A 20,351-nucleotide genomic window follows, 5' to 3' on the forward strand; every position below is an offset into this window, starting at 1 on the left:
GGGGGAGGGGAGGAAATGAGATGGTTACCCAGAAGGCACTTCGGCTCCCGCGACCCGGAAGGTGTTGGAGGAAAGGATGGGGGTGAGGGATAACGGGGGATGGAGGAGGGGATAGGGGGGGAGACGAAGAGGAAGAGGAGGAGGAGGAGGAGGAGAAGGAGGAGGAGGAAGTTGAATTCCTCAGCTTCCCCCTCCCACCTCCAGGAGGGCTGATGAGCGGAAGTGGGCGGGGAAGGAGTAGAGGGGTCACGTGTGATGAGAGAAAGGGGCGGGCAGTGGACTGGGAGGCCCTGGCGCGGAGCGGAGCATGCTGGGATCGATCGCGCGCTGCCCGTGGCAGAAGCTAAGGCTTAATCCTTCAGGCTGAGTAGCAGCCGGCGCTGCCGCCGCCTCAGGACTCGCTGTCTTTGCTCTCCGGTAAGAACCGAGGCAACCTGCGTATTCAGTTAGTCTAGGCCGAAGCAGGTTGCGATGGAGGGAGGGGAGCGAGACAGGCGCAGATTTCACCTCCCCTCCGGTGTTGGGAGACCAGAGGAAGGAAAAGCGAGGAGGGGAATGAGACAAGCAGGGAGGCTCGCTAGGCCGGACGGACCCAGGCGGGAGCAGCCAGCCCCCCGCTCTCACCGCAGAGGCCCCCCCGCTGGCTGTGTGATGTGGAGGCTGCCAAGGTTGCGGGCGGACTGGGGCTGGTGATGGTGGAGGAGCAATGCTTTGAGAGGGAGATGATGGCTGCAGGTGAAGGTCCCAAGGCAGGCGGTATGATGGACCCCAGGGTCCATCCTGAGACAGGGGTGGGGGTGGGGAGGTGGAATGAGAGGGTGCAATTGTGTTGGAAAGAATGGCTAGGAAACCTGAAGCAGACGTGTGCATTTTTTCCTGAGGTGCAGTTCTCCAAGTATTTATTCTCTGCGCCATTCTCTTGTTACCCTTGGTCGCCCCCACCCTCTCCATCTGGTCCCCGTTGGGGGAGGGGGCCGGCGCGGACGCCTAGCGGCTCCCCTGGCCTGCTGTTCTTCCCTTCCGAAGCCATGGGTGAGGTTGTGTAGCAGCTGTAATGACGGTGAATAACTGGCATTTAGATAGCATTTCAAGGAGAATTGGATGCTCTCGACATCGTTTAAAATTTAAGGAAATAGAATATTCGTGTTGAGAATAGCAAAAAAAAAAAAATGGGGGAGGGAGATTTGTTCCTGGTGATTGGTTCGATTTCTTTGTATCTTAACCTATATTGGTTAACCTACCCAAATGAAATGCTGAAAATTTCGGCAGGGAGGGAGGAAGAAGGTTACTATTAAGTACTTGTTTTAAAGGTCACTTTTAAATCTGAGTGCTAGATGCTAATGGGGTTGTTTAAGTAGGGGATTTTACATAAATAAAGCTTTTTTTTGCAAAACTGCTTAGTGCTACTTTTTTCTCCATTTCTAAAAATTATCTGATGGAGATGTTTAAGACCAATCTTTAAAAGGTTAACATCAGTGTCCCAGGAGTGATTTCTCCTAAACAAAAAATGTAACATGAATTTTTTCTTATGAAGCAACATCTTTTACAGTGTATTACAGGTACCATTTAGGAGTCCATCTGTTGTTACAGAAACTACTTATTTACAAAGTTTGATTTCTCCTATTTTTTAACGCACCGAAAACTTAATTCATTAATATTCAAAGTTTACCCCTTTGTGGAAGGATACAGACTGAGTTATAAAAAAGTTTATTTGATTTTAAATGGCCATCATGTTATGAGATTGATGTCTGAAGCAAAGAAACTATAGGTAGAGAACTAGAAAATATTCATTTCAATGAGATGTTTAAACAGCAAAGAGTTTTACTGGGGAAAACGGTGGAATCCTTTTACTTGAAGAATTCTTTTGCTTGAAGATATTTGAAAAGACACCTTTGGAAATAGATGCATACTCAAAGTGAATAAATTTTATTAAGAGGATGCTTATTTTTCAAATGTTCTACTTGTATACCCTATTTGGAAAGGGAAAACTTGTAAAACTGGTGTCCAGATCTTACTATGTAAAATACACATACACCCCTACCCTATTCAGTAAATATTAAGGACTACCTATCAGCTCTAGAGTAAAATATAAAATCCTCTGGTAGTTTAAGTAAGCCCTTTATAAACTTGCTCTTATTCCCAAACTCTGTGGTCCATTGACACTGACCTTCTTGCTGTACCTCCCACAGGTATTCTGTTTCCCTGATTCTGAGCATTTTTGAAGGCTGTCCTCTATATTTGGAATTGTCTCCTTTTTCATCCCAGTCCCTTGTCTCAATTCAGATCTCAACTCAAATCTCACCTTCCCAATTGAAACCCTTCCTGATAGCTCTCTAATGCTCGTGCTTTTCCCCTGGTTGGTTATCTCTAAATTGCCCTGTAATTTTATTTGTACACAGATAGTGGCTAGTGCCCACCCCTCCCACCCTACTCCTGCCATATACTGAACACTGAGAACAAAGACTAGGTTGTTTTGTTTTTTATTCATTTCTTTGTATTTCTAGTGCTTATTACCACATTGCATGGTTCATAGTAATGTTGCGTTTTAAACCCAGGGCTAGGTTTTTTAAAGTTAAAAAAAAAAACTGTTGAAGTGGGGGCTGTGCCCATGATGTGTTGTAGTGGAACAGTCTCAAAGAATTCAGTCAGACCACCTCTAATCCAAGTATAGGCATTTATTGAGATTGCTGCCTTGGGCTAAATTCCAAGAGGAACCAGCACCTTTAGAGAAAGCAAAATGGATTTTTATAGGGTAAAGATGCAACTATGTAACAGAAATTTACATAGAGGAATATCATTAATATCAAAAAGGCAAGAGGAGTTTGTTAACGGTTTAGGTAATGGAGGAGGGGTCCCATCTATGGTTCTGTTGGTTAAACTTTCTGGTCATTCTGCCCTCCAACATACTAGCCATTGTGGTTCTGTCTGGTTAAGACAGATAGGTATTGTGGTCCTATCTTAGCCTACCTGGATGATATGATTGTGATTGAATACAAGAACACACCTGTTTCTGTGGGAATGGGTCTGGGGACAGTGACCAGGTAGAAGCAGTAGCTAGGTTCCCATTCACTGTGGATGGTGGAATGGCAACCTGGAAAGGATAAAAAATTAGGATAAGGCAGAGAAAGGAAGGAAAGTTTTATTTAGCAGTTACCATATGGGTTTTGAAGTCCAAAAAGTCAGTGCTGGGACCAGGAGGAGAATGAAGGCATGTTGTGGGCTTTTCCACAAAATGAAACTTCCAGGAGGAAGTCACCAATGGGAGGAGGTTGATGAGATTGACAGGGATGGTTCTTTAGAAGGAGTCCAGAGGCCCTGATGCAACTTCCAAGGTGTGCCATTGGTAGAGAAGGCATGATTATAAAGTCCAGAAGAAAATGCAGCCTTAGATCCAAAATAGCTTGCTGAGTAACAACATCACAACATTGATTCATATTGATTAGATAAGAATATTGGACAAAGTTAATAAGTGAAGGAAATGTTGATGGCCATGAAGCATTTTTTTCCCTTGTTTTACTGTTTAGTTCCTTTGTAAAAAAAAACAGCAGCTCTCATTCTTATATTTTCTAGCAGAGTCAGCCCTTTACTTATAAAGGGATATTGTGTTATTCTTTATGGTATTTGGCAGAGCAGAGACATTCATTTTTAGTTCAGCCATTCGCTCTTGTCTAGGTTTATGAAACAATCATTGGATTGCAAAATAATGGCTCTCTAATACCAGTTATCTTATTGTTGGTATTTTGATGTGGATGGTGGAACAAAACAGTCTTGGAAGAATCAAATTGTTCTCTTCACTTCCCAGGATCTTAATTTCCTTGTCTGTAAAATGAAGGGATTTGACAAGTTGACCATCACCTCTAAATATATATTTGAAACCTAGAATCTAGATGTCAACATGGGGTCGAGACCCACAGTTTAAGAAGTACTGAAGGGGTTGTGAATAGGAAGAGTTCAAGAAGCCCTGACCTAGATGACTGGAAAAGGAGATGAGTTGTTCATACCTGGAGAATAAGAAACAGTGAGTAAATATTGCTAGGTAATATATTGCTGCCCTGATATTTTAAAAGAATTTGAGTAAGTGCACCAGCCCACTGGATGGCTCTTCAATTTAGGACTCTTGAAAAAGATGGACAAAAATCAGTGTGAGGTACATAGGGACTGTGATCTGCGTCTGTAGAATGAAGTATGTTGTTGAAATCAGGATTCCATCAAATTAATTATACTGTCAAGTAGGAAAGTAGCTAGATTTAGAAGGGGCTTGAGAGATCATCTAGTTCAACTTTCTGTCCTACCAACCCATCTCACAGATGAAGAAACCAAGCAATCAACAAGTATTAAAGTGTCCACTGTGTTCAGGACATTGTTCTAGATCCTGGGGATAAAAATACAATAGATGAAATAATACTTTATCCAAAGATCTAAGACTCAGAGAAGTTAAGTCATTTGTGCCAGGTCATCATACTGCCAATAAGTAGCAGAGCCAAGATTTTGACCCAGATTTCCTGATTCAGACAAGATAGTCCATCACTTAGCTCTAGGTGGTCTCTCTAGTGTTCCCTTATTCCTGTAATGTCCTTCCTATCTCTCTCCTCTTTTCCAAATATTGATTTCCTTCAGGTCCCAACTAAAATCTCCACTTTTAAGTTTTCCTCAAACCTTCTTAATTCCAATACTTTCCCTCTGTTAATTATTTCCTATTTATCCTATGTGTAACTTGCTTTGTATATATTTATTTGTTTGCGTGTTGTTTACACCTTTAGACTGTAAGGTCCTTGAAGTCAGGAACTGTTTTTTGCCTCTTTTTGTATCCCCAGTGCTTAGCACAGTGCTTGGCATATGGTAGACACTTGATGACAGTCTGGTATTCCACAGAATGTTGTATTCCAGTTGAATGTGAGCTCCTCTAAGGCAAGGACTATTCTTCATTTTCTTTTTTTTTTTTTTTATGGGCAATCGGGGTTAAGTAACTTGCTCAAGGTCACAAGGCCAGTCATTTCTGGGTGTGGTGCTAAGTGTTGGAGCCCAGATTCGATCCCCAGGTCTTCCTGACACTGGAGCCGGTGCTCTTACTCACTGTGCTACCTGGCCACACCTATTCTTCATTTTCTGTTTGTATCTGTAGCACCTTGGACAGTTCCTTGCACATAGGTGTTTTATAAGTGTTGTTTGTAATTCATTAATATTATATAATTACAAGTGGCTTATTATATAACACTTTTTAAGTGGCTCATGGAGTACTTTATAGTTTGCAAAGAATTTTACATATATTATCTCATTTATTCGTCACAGGCCAGTATGTTTGGTACTACAAATATTCCTGTTTTATAGGTGAGCTTCAGAGCCAAAATTCAGGAAACTTTTACTTAGATTCACAGGGTAGATTTGCTGCAGAGTGAAATGTGCTCATGTATCCATGAGTATCATCTTAAGTATCCAATAGATACAAACTCTCTCTGAAAGGACTAAGGGTTTTTTTTTTATTTTTAAATAGTAATTACTCATTAATTTCTCTATACTATGATATCACCCTATGGGGTATGTAATCCACCATTTGGATAAAGTCTGGGAAGACTGTTTGCATCCCTAGATGATAAAGCCAATCATGAGCTTTATCTGTAACCCAACCACACCTACCCTGATGTTGGAACACTCTCCCATTGCTGAGCAAGCACCTATTCTGAGCCAGGTTATTTGGCCCCTTGGGCCATTTAGGATTCAAACTAATAACAACCTCTACAGTTGTGCAACTTCCTTTTGAAAAATTCTACAACCACCCAAATAATGGCTACAGCAGGCTCTGTGCTCCATGGTAATGACCAGTTTTTTTGCCAGTACAATAAGAGCTATATCAATGTGCCTATCACACAGTGGCCATTTTTCCTTTTTGTCCTCTAAGTTGGAACTACAGAAGTGGCTTTAATTTTCATTTCTCTAATAGTAACTTAGACCCTTTTTTTTAATGATTATTCGTAGTTTGAATTTCTTCCTTTGAAAATTGCTTGTTCACATCCATTGGCCATTTATCTATTGAGGAATGATTCTTGTTCTTATTTTTAATCAGATCCTCCCTTAACTTTCCCTTCTATTTTCGTGGCATTGGTTTTGTTTATTAAAAGTTTATTAAAAACTTTTTAATTTTATGTTGACAAAATTGTCTGTTTTCTTTTATATGATCCTCTCTGTCTCTTGTTTACTCTTCCCCGTCCATAAATCTGAAAGGAAATTTTCTTCTTGCTCTAATCTGTTTATAATATGAACAGTATTCTTTAGAGCTTGTCTTTTTATATTGTGTGAGGTATTAGCTTAAACTGAATTTGCAGGGTACTGCAGTTCTTTCAGTTGCCCAAGTTCTCACACTCTGATAGTCTTCATCTTCTCACTTTGTCTCACTTTATAATCTACATATCTAATCAATTGCCAGACCCTGTCAGTTCTGTCTCAATATCTCTTATATCTATTCCCTTCTCTCATCACACAGCCATCACCAGTTCAGGCCCTCTGGATTTTTTGCCTGGGCTATTGCATTAGCCTCCTTATTGCTGTCCTTTCCTCAAGTCTTTCCACTCCAATTAGTCTTTGAAAAGCAACTAGAACTTTCAAAAGCAACTTTCCCTAGAGTGTCTATCTAACTGTGTCAGACCCATGCTCAGTAAACTCCAGTGGTTCCCTAGGTTCTATAGCCATATCTACTGATCTGGCAGTTTATCTAGGATCAAATAGTATTTCATCTTTATCTCATTCTTTTAAATTACTATTTTTGTGAACTTCATAATGTACACAATTATTAATACAGTAATATGCATATAGAGACTAGAGATAAATCCTTAGACCATTTATGTCATTGGTATCAGGAACTACCTGATAAGGAAGCTTCCTTTTAGCCATTCAGGTCTATACCTTCCTTGCTACTTGTAGCTTCAGAGGGTTACTTAGAGCAGAAGTATCAAATTCAGCAGCTTGAACCAAATTAAAATGTAACTGGGAAATCTTTAACAAAAGAATAGATATTACATTTTAAACATTAATGCAGTATGTGGCTCACAGATTTCCTGGTTTAGTGGTCTCTGTTTCTTTTTGATACCACTGCCCTAGATCACTGAGGGGGTTGGGGGAGTGGGTCGGGTAGAGTTTAAGTGTCTTTATAGAACCATGAAACTACCATGTCAGGGAAAGGACTTGAGCCCAGTTCTCTATCTGCTATTCCTCACATCCTCACTATATGTATAAAGATAAAATCATATATACATGGGTTTTTTTTTAAGGTAGTGGTGCTTTGTTTCCCCCGAAAAATGTTTACCCAATCAAAAAAAAAATTGGAATCTATTACTCCAGGAAATAGAGGTGTGTGATTTTTTTTGAAAGGCAGGGATGAGAGAGGGCATTTTGACTTATGTGGCTTCTCCAAGGTGTCACACGCCTAGTAGTTGTCTTGACACTGGATTTGAACTCAGGTCCTCCTGACTCCAGAGTTGGTGCTTTTTTATTCACTGGGCCACCTAACTGCCCTGAATCTGTTTTGTTTTTTTCAGTTGCATTTTCATATTAAAAGTAGTTTAAATTTTTTAATATTGTCTTTAATGTTATAATGACTTGAGCTTAAAGGATAATCAGAGATAAATTAACTATTGAACCTTTTACTGGACGCTTAAAGCCTATGCAGAAAATGTTAAAATAACAACTTTTATAAGTTTTACATGATGCGCTATTTTGTCAGTTAATTCACAAAGCTTTTCAGTCCTGTACCTGCTTAAATAATGCATGCTTATGTTAAATATTAACCTGAACAAAATATGATTAGAGAGATAATTTGTTAATACAATCAAAATGTATTTCAGAGCCAAATAGTAATGCTTTGTTCATGACATGCTGATTTGGATTATCTGTTATCACTCTCATTTTTTATTAATTAACATGTTGGTATCAGAACTGATTATCTTTTAAGTGGCCCCAATATTTTTGAGAAATTCTCTGATTAAAATTGTAGATGTGTGATAGTTGTACTAAAATTCCATTTGTAACGAATTCTACCTGCTAATTTATTTTCTTCCTTCACAGTCTTCAGTCAAAATGAGGCATGTTACCAAATTTAAAATAATGTAAATGTTAATATAGTCCAGGACATTCAGTTCTTCCTGAAGATGTCATGCTTTGATACTCATGAGCATTCAGTTAATTACTGCTAAATTCTTATATTTCATAGCCCCTTGGTATATGCAAAAAGTATAAATATATGTTGTAAACAGATCAAATGAAATCATGTATTTGACTTTCTTTAAAAAGTATAGTGTCCAAGAAAAAAAATTAATACTAATACTGTGCTCTGTTTTGTTTAAGCTTGTGTTTGCCAGGAACAATTTTATGTGACTTAACATTGATCTTCTATCCAAGCATTTCTAGTTTGGAGAGAGAAATAATCAAAAATGGCCCAATCCTCCATGCTCTCTGACATGACTCTACCCCAAAACAATTTTGGGTAACATTTATAGGAATCCCAGAGAAGAAAATCACAGTATTTAAAGATACAGTTATGAGTTAATATTCCCAGATGGTTGAGTGACCAGGTCACCATCTCATTCCCTTCTAGACCATTTCCCTCAGGGAATCAAAGGGAGATATAGAGCAAAGATCTTTTCTTAATAGGAGCTGAGACTTCCCTGGTGTGTCTAGTGCCAGTTGCTTCAAGTGGGTGGGGAAAGCAATGTTCTTTTCTAGATGAGAGCTGTTTGGTTATCATTCTTAATTCACTTCCCTTAGAAAAGTCTTTTGTTGGAAAGGAGCTTTTCCTAGGTATAAAATTATTTAGGGTGGAAAAATTATTATTTATTTATTTCTAAAGACACTAAAGAGGTTTTTAATATTTTTCCATAGTAGTTAAGGTTTTTTCCAAGACTGTTCACATACTCATATGCACACACTTTCTCTCTTCAATGAAGATTGGTATTTTAATCTATTTTGACTTAGGAATCTCTGAGTAAACTTTATATCCCTAATTTATTTTTTTACTGACAGGTGGTTTAAAAAAATATTTTGCCTATAATTATACATATAGCTGAAAGGCTTCTTGGAGTAGGGGATAGATTAATGGGCTCCAAGGTAGTGAGGTACTGGGTTCAAAACCTGCATCGAATACTTAGTAGGCTGTAGACCTTAACATCATATTGCCTTCAGAAACAACCTATTTTTCAAAACATACTATGTTTCAAACCTACTATGTTTTCAGCAGTCTCCCATTTAAGTTGAGAGAACCTTAAGAACTATTTCCCCACAACCTCGCAACCAAAGTTTAAAAGCAGTCAATCAACAAGTCTTTATTAAACATTTGCTATGTGCCAGCCATTGGTGCTGGGATAAAGGAAAAATCTTACTGCCCTCAAGTTCATATTCCATTAGAAGAGCCAATCTGCTCCTACATAAACATATAGAAAATAAATGCCAAGTGCTTTTGGGGTTTCGGATGATGGTAGAATCAAGAAAGACCCCATATAGAAGGTGGCGTTTGAAGGAAATTAAGGATAAGAATACCTAACAAACAAACAAATAAAAATAAGAGGTGGTGGATACATATGTATTCCACACATGGAAGACAGGCCGTGAAGAGGATAAAATATGAGAAGAACAAGCAGAAGGCCAGGTTGTCTGCAACATAGGGTATGTGATAAGTCTGGAAAGGTAGGTTGAAGCCAGGTTTTAAAGTCATTTAAATACCAAACAGAATTTTATATTTGGTCCTAGAAATAATAGGAAAACTATGAAATAGTAATAATAATTAATATTCATAGTAAGAACCATTGTCTCAGTTGCATATCAGAGAACATTCCCACTTCCATCCTCCCCCCAAAAAATATTTTCTGCAAATGGATTTTGATTTAGTTACACAGAACATATGGCTGTAAATGTCAGAATTCAACTGGAATACTAAATCTTTGAGAAGCAAAGACTTAACTGGCCATAATTTCCTTTTGAAAAAGTCAGTCCTTTAAATTATATCAGAAACATGGATAAATCTTGCCAAAAAATTGTTTTAAATTATTTTAATTTTTACCTTAGCCTTGCATTTATGGGTATCTAGGGAATTTTTTTTAAAGGGGGGAACAAAATTTATTGCATCTTTGTTTTAATTAATAAGGTTTTCTTTCTGTTAGTTGCATTTCTGCCTCCTTCAACTTGAGATTTCTGCCACTAAAAATTCCTAAAGACAGGTAGTATTTCAGCTGCATAATTCTAACTTAGATAATGATTTCCTTGAAGAAATACTTTTTCTTTGAAATGGGTGTCCATGCCTTAGTTCGTTCTGAAAAGTGGGAATTCTCATGACATCTACTCTTTGTCAGATTGTTCCTTTAATCAACAATCCTTTATTAATTACTTGCTATAGTATACACCAGGCAGTTTGCTCTGCACTTGGAATATGAAGGCTAAAGTGAGTCATTGCCTTCAAGAAGCTAACATTGTATCCATTGAAACAAACATTTACTTTAATTAATTCTTTGTGACTAAACCTGTAGATTATAACAAAAGCTTGCAGTCTGTTTAGAATTGTAAATGTTTTAGTGATTTAGCAAAATACTAACTGGCAGTTACAAAAAACAGGCATCATGTAATTTTAATTCTGAAAAGGAATTTAGGATCATCTAGTTCAATCTTGATATGAGGTAACTGGCACAGTGTGGTATAGATAAAGTTCTCATTGTTAAGGTTAAACATTAAGTAGAAAGGAGTTAGAAATAATGGAAATCAATATACTATGGAATCATCAGGGGAGAGGTAAAGCTTGTGTTAAGTCTTGAAAAGTGAATAAGATTTAAGTGAAAAGTACAAGAGAGGGCATTTCAGGAATTGGTTGTTGCTTCAGTAAAGCAAGGAGTTGGAACTATAAATCAGAGGAGTAAAGAGGTATCAGGGTTTGATCTCACTAGCCATACAGTGAAACCCCAAAAGAATTTCTGCTTTTATAAAATAACAGATGATCAGCATCAACTTGGAAACCATAGAAACTTACTACATTATGTCTCAGTCTCTTCCACTGTTGTAGAACTCTAATTGTAAGGCCCATCCACACTAATGAATGATTCTTTTTTCCCATTTTTTTAATCTTTCTCTTTTCCCCGGTGTAGCTTTTTTTTAAGTCCTTTTTGTATTTCATAGCCTTGATGACTTTTTTCATAGCTTTCCTTAGCAACCTCATTTCACTGTGAACTTAAGCATTCCTGTACTATTTTTATGTGACCATTCTAGTCATTCGTTATTTGTTGTTTGCTCAATATTTTGACTTTTTGTTGTATATATGTGAAAATATAAATTCTTTAGGGAACTCCCTGTGTGTTCATATTAGTTTCATCAAACTGCCCTCACTTCATTTCTTTCTGCTCCTTTTTTATGCCCTGCTAAACAGAGGACCAGGTAAAAAGGATTTCAAGTCAAGTCTTTGAGCATTGATTAAGTGCCCTCTATGTGCCAGACTTTAAGTACTGGGAATACAAAGAAAGAAAAAAAAACCAGTCCCAGCTCTCAAGGTGCTCACAGTCTTAAGACATGCCAGCAACTACATACAAAAAAGTTATATAGAGGGTAAATTCAAGATAATCTCAAAGGGAAAGCCCTAGCAGTAAAGAGCACTGAGAAGGGCTTTTTGTGGAAAGTGAGACTAGCTGAGACTTGAAGAAAGTCAGGAGGAGGATATGAGGAAGGAGAGAATTATAGGCATGAGGGACAGCCAATGAAAATTCCCAGGGAGAGTTTGGGAGAGTGTCATGTTTATGGAACAGCAAGACTAGTATCACTGAACTGAAGAGTACAGGGAGGGGAGTAAAATGTAAAAAGCCTGGAAATGTAGGAAAGGGCCAAGTTATGAAAGGCTTTGAACACCAAACAGAAGATTTTACATTTTATCCTAGAGGCAATAGGGAACCATTGGGGTGGGGATGAGCAGTCAGACTTGTACTTTAGGAAGATCCATTTGACAGATGTGTAGTGGATTGGCTGGAATGAGGAGAAAATGAGGCAGGGAAGTCAAACAGCAGGCTATTGAAATAGTCCAGGAGTGAGGTGAGGGCATATACAAGGGTGGTAGCAGTATTGGAGAAAAGAAGAGCATATATAAGGAATTACAAAAGTAAAGATGACAGGACTTGGCTTCTGGAGTATATTGTTAGCAAAATCATAATGAATTTGCACTTAATAACAATAGTTTATTCTGTGTTTGCAATATACTAATCACTGTGCCAAGCACTTTATATTATCTCATTTGATTCTTACAACAACCCTGGGAGGTAGGTGCTGTTATCATTCCTATTTTACAGTTAAGGTAGACATTAATCATTTTGCCCAGAGTCACTCAGTGTCAGGTAATATTTGAACTCGGGTCTTCCTGACCTGACCTTAGGTCCAGTGCTCTGTTCGTTTTACCATCTAGCTGGTTCACTTCAAATGATCTAAAGAGTAAGTACTAAATGTGATCACGGATAGTATAGTGATTGAAAGGAAACATATTCTTCTTTTTCTGTTTAGTACAGAGAAATTGGACATGAAAAGGCTTAAGCAGGAAAGAATAGCTATAGACTTCTAGGTTTCGATTAACTTGAGATTTTTGCTCTGCTCAAAGAAACTCTCCCAGAGATTCAGTATATATCCTTGAGTTTGTCCCTTCATCTCTATATCTGTCTTTCCTGATCAGAAATAAGAAGCTGAACTAGATTATTTGTGTGCTGTCATTTTCATTCTTACGGTTGTGAAAAGAGAAGTGATCAAAGGGATTATAGTATGGCTATTAGAAAAATAGCTGGTTCCTTCCCCCCCCCCCCGCCACAACTGACATTTCAAGCCTAAATGTACCTAGATTTAAACTCACTGAGTACAGTAGTCTATTTATTTTATACTATTTAGTAACATTTAACATTCAGATTCAATCAGTAGACTAAGAAGTACCTTAGTTGTGTAGAAATTATCCATAAAATCCATAAAACTTTCCTGAGTAAAAAGTGATCTGGAGTAGCTTTAGGTCTTTTCATATTCCCTCATGTGATCTTTATTTCTTGAAGCCCCAAACCCCACCCCTTTTTTCCATTGAGGCAGTCTGGGTTAAGTGACTTTCCCAGGGTCAACGTAGCTAATAAGTGTCAAGTGTCTTAGGCTGGATTTGAACTCAGGTCCTCCTGAATCCAGGGCTGGCACTCTATCCACTATACTACCCAGCGCTGCCCCCAAATCCTTATTTCTTAAAAGTTCTAGCCCCAGAGTGGGGAACCTGTGACTTTGAGGCCACAGGTGACCCTCTAGGTCCTCAAGTGCAGCTTTTGACTGCATCAAGACTTCACAGAACAAAACCCCTTAATAAAAGTATTTGCTTGGTAAAACTAGGATTTAGTAGGCTGCAGGTTCTCCACCCCTGGTCTAGCCACTAGAGAGGGTTTGGATTCCCTGTTGTGGCTCTGTGTGTGCTCCTTTTAGGAGCTTGTGCCTACAGTGAGACCTGACATCCAAAAAATAACCCCATATTTAAACCATTTCTCTTCATGCTAGATGAAAAGTAGACTCAAGAAATGTACTGGCTTCTTGCATTCTGTAGTTTTACTAAATGCAATTTCTAATTAGCATATGACCTGAGCCATTTAGATCTGATCCTGTACCTTTTTAAAGACAAAATTTGCAAATAAGTATCTAAATTATATAACAGTTTGATGTATGGAATTTCAGTCTGAAGATTTAAAGGAGAAAGAATTAAATTATATGGAAACCTAAAGGTTTGCTTCTGTGGCATTTTGTGGTTATTAAAAACTGCTGACAGTATTCCATATTAAATTATTTTTCTGCCCTAAAGACTGATTTCTGGACAAGTTGCTGTGATTTTTTCCTGAGAACTATTCAGAAAGACAGAATGGCAAAAACTATTGCCCGTTTCTTCCTTTATTCTTATATATTTAGAAATTTTTATACTTATATTTTATAAAGTGTGAAAAGCAGCGTGATAGAATAGAAACAGGTCTCGAATTTGAATACAACAATAACATTTATTAAAAGTTTACTATAAATCAGAGCCTTTGTTATGTGTTGATACAAAGAAAACCAAAACAAAATCCTTGCCTTCAAGGAGCTCACAATCTAATGGAGACAACATGTAGACAATTACATATTTATATAGGCTAAACAGGGTAAATTGAAAGTAATCTCATCTGGAAGGTACTATCCTTGCGCAATACTTAGAAAGGCATCATATAGGAAGTGGAATTATAGCTGAAATTTGAAGAAAACACCACAGTATTCAGAACATCTCATTTGGCCTGAGATATTGTCCCTGTAGTAATAGGATCTGGATTCAGATTCTCTTTTTCTCATTACCTGTATGATTTGAGACACTTAATTTCTCTGGCCTTCCCTTTCCTTGGCTGCAGATGAGAGAGTTGCACTAGATTACCTGTGAGTTCCCTTCCAGTTCTAGAATTATGATCCTTTGAACCATTGATTTACTAGTTGTCTGCTCCTGAGCAAGTCACTTAAATCTTTAGCAACATCTGCTTAATTATCTTCGAAATAGTAATATAAAGACTTTCGCTTTCTAGATCTCAGGCTTGTTTTGTTGTAGGAAAGTGTTTTGTAGACCTGTTTTAATTTATTGTAGACATTGCTTTCACTTTTTCACTTAACTATTCACTGTCTTAAGTAGCTCCCCACTGCCTCCATGATAAAGACCCATCTTTTGCAAAGCACCTTTCCCTAATCTTCCCTTTAAGATAATTCCTTTCTTCCACAATTTTCCCTGCTGATATTTTGTTTGTACTTGGTTGTTTGCATATTGGTTAGACTTTGAGCTCCTTGAGAGATGAGACTGGTGTTTTATTTTGTTTTTGCCTTTCCTTGTTTCCCCCTTGGTTACCATAGTTCCTGGAACTTAATAGGTGCCCTAATGACTATTAGTTGACTAAATGACTGGCATTTGAGGTCTCCTAAAATCTAAATCCAATCTATGTTTTCAGTATTACAACTCATCGTCGCCTTTCATAAACCTGCTACTCTGTGTTCCCTTAAGACAACTTATCCTTTCATCAGTTCACTCCTCCACCTAGACTATCCTCAGCTCTACTTAAATTAGCTTATTTTATCTCTGAAACTTTCAAATTCGTGATAATGATATAATAATAATAAATTGCACTTAAAGGTCAATCTTTGTCTCAATCTACAGTGATGTTTCCTTCTGAACTCTTTCACCATTGATATATATAATTTCCATATTCTCAAGAAGATTAAAATCTCGTTGAGAAAATTGAAATGAGGAAGATATCTACAAATTTTATAGATAAGATGTAAGTATAAAGGTTATAAGTATGTCAGTACAGATAGATGTAAGTAGATAAATATATATTTATATATTTATAACAATAGAGAAACATATCTAAACTTTATTGTGGTCTTCTGGGGGATTAGGGTTAGGGGAGGGGAAAAAAAGAACAAAGTAAAAAAGTGCACAACAAAAGAAAACTTGCAAGGAAGCAAAGATGGACAATTCTTAGCACAACTGAGTATTTATTATATATAGGCTTTCTTGAAAGGAAAATTTATTGTTACATATTTTGAATCTTATGTTCTGCTATGTACGTGACGTGCTTTTTTTTCCTTCCAGCTTTGTATTTGTGTTCCAATATTTAAGTTTATGGTGTGTTTTTGTTTCTTTTCTCTATTCAGTATTTGTGTTCTGGCTTTTGAGTCTAAAATTTTTGGAAAAAAATAAGAGACTTGTTATTAGTCTTTGAAGAATTATTGCAGACAAGTTACTTAATTTTTAAACTTTCTGGGTAGGGAGCACAACTATTTTGCAGATGAACAAACTGAAGTTCAGTAAGATAAATAAAATAAGCTGCACAGCGGTTGGGGTTGCACAACCAAGAAGTGGTAGAATCGTGACTGAGATTCAGAACTTTTCGACTCCATATACAGTGAAGAATTGATTTGATTCAGTTTCTTATAACATGATTTTAAAAAATAAATCAATGAATATTAAACATCAGGTTTACAAATAGTAAAACAGTATAGTCCCTTTGCTCAGAAACTCACAGTTTTTATTCCTTTTCAGAAAAGGAATATGCAGAAAAGATAAAGTTTCACTAGTAGTTTTTTCATTAGATTTTGGTTTTGGGGTTGTTGGTTTTTTTTTGCTTTTGGGGGGGTCAGTTGGGATTAAGTGACTTGCCCAAAGTCACACGACTAGTAATTGTGTCAAGTGTCTGAGGCTGGATTTGAACTTAGGTCCTCCTGACTCCAGGGCTAGTGCTCTATTCACTGCGCTACCACTTAGATTTTGTTTTTTTTTTTTTACTTGAAAATTGACTTCAAAAAGTGGCACCTTTATTCTTCACTTTTAATGATAGAAGTAAAGTACTACAAAGTGGAGATTCATTGGATTTGTTTCTTTGACAAGACAACCATGCTTTCCTACCTAATCTATGGAATTGATAGGGTGGAACATAAAGGTGGGAATATAGTTCACTTACATGTAGAAATTTAAATGAAATTATTTAAGTTACAGTTCTGTTAGGTCTCAATTTTCATCTCATGCTTTTTTCTTTGGGTAAGATAGTACTTAAAACTTTTCAAATATCTACAAGTCTTTAAACATAGACTATTGTTATCCTTGAATTGGAGCAAAATATATATGGTTTTTCAGTGTCCTTACCAATCATAGGATTCTTTGTGTGTTCTGTTTTTCGGGTCTTCCAGATAAAATTCTGTTAGCTTTGTTTTTGTTTTTAATGAATCTATTTTAGTCTTTAATAATTATTATTTTAACCTAGTTTATTTTTGTTGTAACTTAACCCCATTCTCTCGTGAAATAACTTGACATCATCTTCTCCAAATTAATATCCCTTCTTCTATGTTGACTTAATTCTGCTTTTAGCTCTTATTTCTCACAGTTAAATATTCATTTAGTTTTTCCAGGAAGTTTTTAAATTTCTAATTATTTTTAGATATCTTTTGGCATTCTATTCAATCTAAATGTAAGAACACTTTGGAAAAATGCTGTAGAAATGAAAATTATTATTATTTTTGCTCTGTTCAAAGAAATAAATACATTTTAAAGATCTGTGGGTATTTTTGGCCAATGGTTGCTGTTTTTCTTATGCTCTCAAGATGGGAACATGAACAGAAAGCAATTGTATATTTTCTGATTTTTCTTCAAATTTTAATACAGAATCACTTTGGAGCAGTTATTGTCTCAAAGCATAATCTTGGTTTAGCTTATTTCATTTCTGGGATTAAGTTCAGGAATGCTATATTGTTACCTTTCCTTACCTAATATTGCCATCTTTATCATTTGGTAAAACCAGATTCAGTGTTATGTCCTCTGTGGGGCCTAACTAAAAGTGAATGTGAACTGTTGTAATTTTCTAATGTAACTGTGTAGAACAGTTATATATTACTAGATTATATGGCTACTACTGAATGTAGGGTCTAATGTGAGTTGACTAAGTGTGATTTATAGGAGAGAGGCATATCCCTCATGAATATTGCTGCTTAGAATTTTCTCCTTCCTGCCATCAATATATAGGTTTTCCTTACCCGTCTTTCTTGTTGTTGCTGGTCCCTATTGCTGCACTAGTGTTGTTCCTACTAACTTGGCCTCATTCCCATAGTTATCCTGCCCTAGTGTGAATAATATTTGCAATAGTAGGACAAACTGAGTTCAAGAAGGATCTTCTAGTCCTCTGTCACCAGGGTCTTAAGATTCATTGTACTTAGGCACATCACCAGTTTTATGTACACAAAGACCATTTAAGAATAGTCTTACTAAAAGTCCCCTTTAATATAGGCCCAGCATGTATTTTTTTTAACACACACACAAAATCACAACCTTTACATCCTTCCGCTTGCATAAAGACCCCAGTCTTTTCAATTAAAAAAATCAAGATTTTTTTTTTCCCATCTTATTTCCACTTTCTTCCTCCAGTTCATAGTTTTCCCAGGGTTCTCTGAAGGCCTTCCCTAATTTCTTATAGCACAGTAACATTCAGTCATATTTATACATTGTGATTTGTTTAATCATTCCCCAAATGTTGAACATCTTCCTTATTTTTTATTTTCCAGTTCTTTGCCACTACAATAAGAGCTGCTTTTTTGGATATCAAGAACATTCTCTTCTTTGTTTTCTTCAGAGTATAGGCTTTCTAGTGGTATCGCTGAATCAAAGTGTACATACAGTTTAGTAACTTTGGGGAAATAGTTTCAAAATTATTTCCAGAAGGGTTGAATCAATTTACAATTCCAATAATTGTTCATCATAGTGCTTATTTTCTTGTAAACCCTCAACAGTTAATTTTTTTCTTTAATTTTAGTGGAACCTTGGAGGTGCTTTAATTTGTATTTTTCTAGTTACTAGTCATTTGCAGCATTTTTCCATATTCACAAAAGCATTTAATTGCTTATAACTTGGATCTCTTCCATCAAGTCCTATATAAGATCTTAAAAATGAATTTATATTGTAAGCACATGTTGCTCATTTAGATGCCTTATCTGACCTCCTGGCAAACTGTCAAGTATTTGCTAACTAAGACAGTTTCTAGGCTCTTTTAGTGTCCTTGCTGTGGTAACTGATTTATATCCATTAAATTTCCTTTGTCATAATTGTGATAGTTTGCATCTGTTCTTTTATCTGTTTCCCATTTTTCAGCATCAATAGCTTGTTTTTTAGGTCATTCATTTATTCAATAAGTATTTATTAGTATCTACTGTGTTCCAAGCACTACTAGTCATAGACATTGTAGATAAAAAAACAAAAATGAAACCAGATTGGAGTTAGCTCAAATACATATCTTAAAATTTTTGATGTTTAGTCTTTCTTCAAATTTTGTATCTTTTTTAAATCTTTTCTCTGAGAAGTTGATGGTGTGACTGTACACTGAAAGCTGATTCTAAAATGAACCAAGACAATGGCAGAAGCACTCAGAGTGCTTCTTAAAGTCAAGATGAGTTGAAGATGTCCTCTTCAAAGAAAGAAAACACTTAGTTCCAGGTTAAGGTAGTTTTATAGGTTATAACTAGACCCCTCTGTAACATTGTTTGTATGAAAACCTGCCTATAGTTCCTACGGAACTAACCACCCCTTTTGTTTTTTTCTAACATTTTTCATGGATGAAATTAGGCGAGACATACTTATGTATCAAACTTGAGGTGTTTTGTCTGTCATTAAAGTATTTTTCCAGAAATGCTTTGTTTAAAATATGATTAGAGAATTTTACATTGTCACCCTAGACTATTAAACTGTCCAAGTGACAATACGTAAGTTAATATTAACAGTGAATGGTGTATAGTGGAAGGAGCACAGAACTCCAAGATCTAAGTTCGGTTCCAAGCTGCCATGTTTAATAGCTGTGTGATCTTGGGCAGGTGACCGCTTCTCTGGACTTGTTTCCTTATTTTTTTAAATGAGTGTTGGATTGGATAATTCCTAACTTTTGGTGACATTCTGTGATACAGAAGGACTCATGTATTAGCCTGCCCTGAGAAATCTCTGCCCTTGTTCCTTCCTGTCTCTGTTGGTGACATACTCCCCCAACTATCGTTTTAGGAAAAGCCCTAGCCAGGCTTGACCACATTCATGTTAGAACTCTCCTCAGAATCATCCTTCTTACCTGCAGCATTGTATCTTTCCAGTTCCTCTATATGTTCCTTTTTCCAGTTCCTTTATAAATTGTCTTCTCCAAATGTAATGTAAAGTCCTTGAGAAGAGGGACTGTCTTTCTTGTAATTGTGTCCTTAGTGCATAGCACTGGGCCTGGACTATAGTAAGCAATGTTTTATCTGTATAAACCTAAGAAGGTGACTTTAATCAACTCTTTATTATTGATGCTAATAATATGGAAATGTGAAACAAGTAATCCAAAATTTATATTTGTCTTTGGAACATTGTTTGATACTAATTCAGTTAAGTAAGTATTAAGTGTTTACTCTGTCTTTTACTATGCCAGCCTTACTTGGATATGTCAGTGCCATCCCATGGAAGAAATGATATTTTTAAAAGTAAGAGGAAAAAATCAGCAGAACTGATAAATGCATAAAAAAGTCTGAAAATACATACAATATATTATACATGTGAACCTTACATTTCTGCAAAGGAGTATATAGTGTCTTATCGTTTTTTTGAGTAATGCTTTCTCTTTGTAATTCTCCAATATTCACTTTTGATTTTTTTAGTTGTTTTTGTTGTAGTCTTTGTGTATATTGTTCTCTTGGCTCTGCTTTATTCTTTATCATTTCGTGTAGATCTTTCTATGTTTCTCCAGATTTACAATACTAATCATTTCTTAACATGTGATTATATTCTGTTACATTTATGTCAAAAGTTGTTTAACCATTCCCTATTGGGC

General features: G+C 36.5%; 1 protein-coding gene across 2 annotated transcripts in view; it reads left to right on the top strand.

The window, feature by feature from the left end:
- Positions 1–241: 241 nt before the first annotated feature.
- The window catches only part of ORC4 (origin recognition complex subunit 4), a 79,829-nt gene continuing 59,719 nt past the window's right edge, over positions 242–20,351 (top strand). Inside the window, exons 1-2 of one of the 2 annotated variants that reach the window (XM_069066739.1) lie at positions 3,832–3,910; positions 3,949–4,018. The gene's annotated coding sequence lies outside the window, so the exon portion shown is untranslated. Of the gene's footprint in view, positions 418–3,831; positions 3,911–3,948; positions 4,019–20,351 lie in introns of those variants that run through there. The other variant, XM_069066738.1, reaches the window with a different exon arrangement.

This window comes from Petaurus breviceps, unplaced genomic scaffold (assembly GCF_028583685.1).
Source record: "Petaurus breviceps papuanus isolate PSGF00001 unplaced genomic scaffold, PetGlider_PUasm1.0 90723, whole genome shotgun sequence".
Classification (NCBI taxonomy): domain Eukaryota; kingdom Metazoa; phylum Chordata; class Mammalia; order Diprotodontia; family Petauridae; genus Petaurus; species Petaurus breviceps.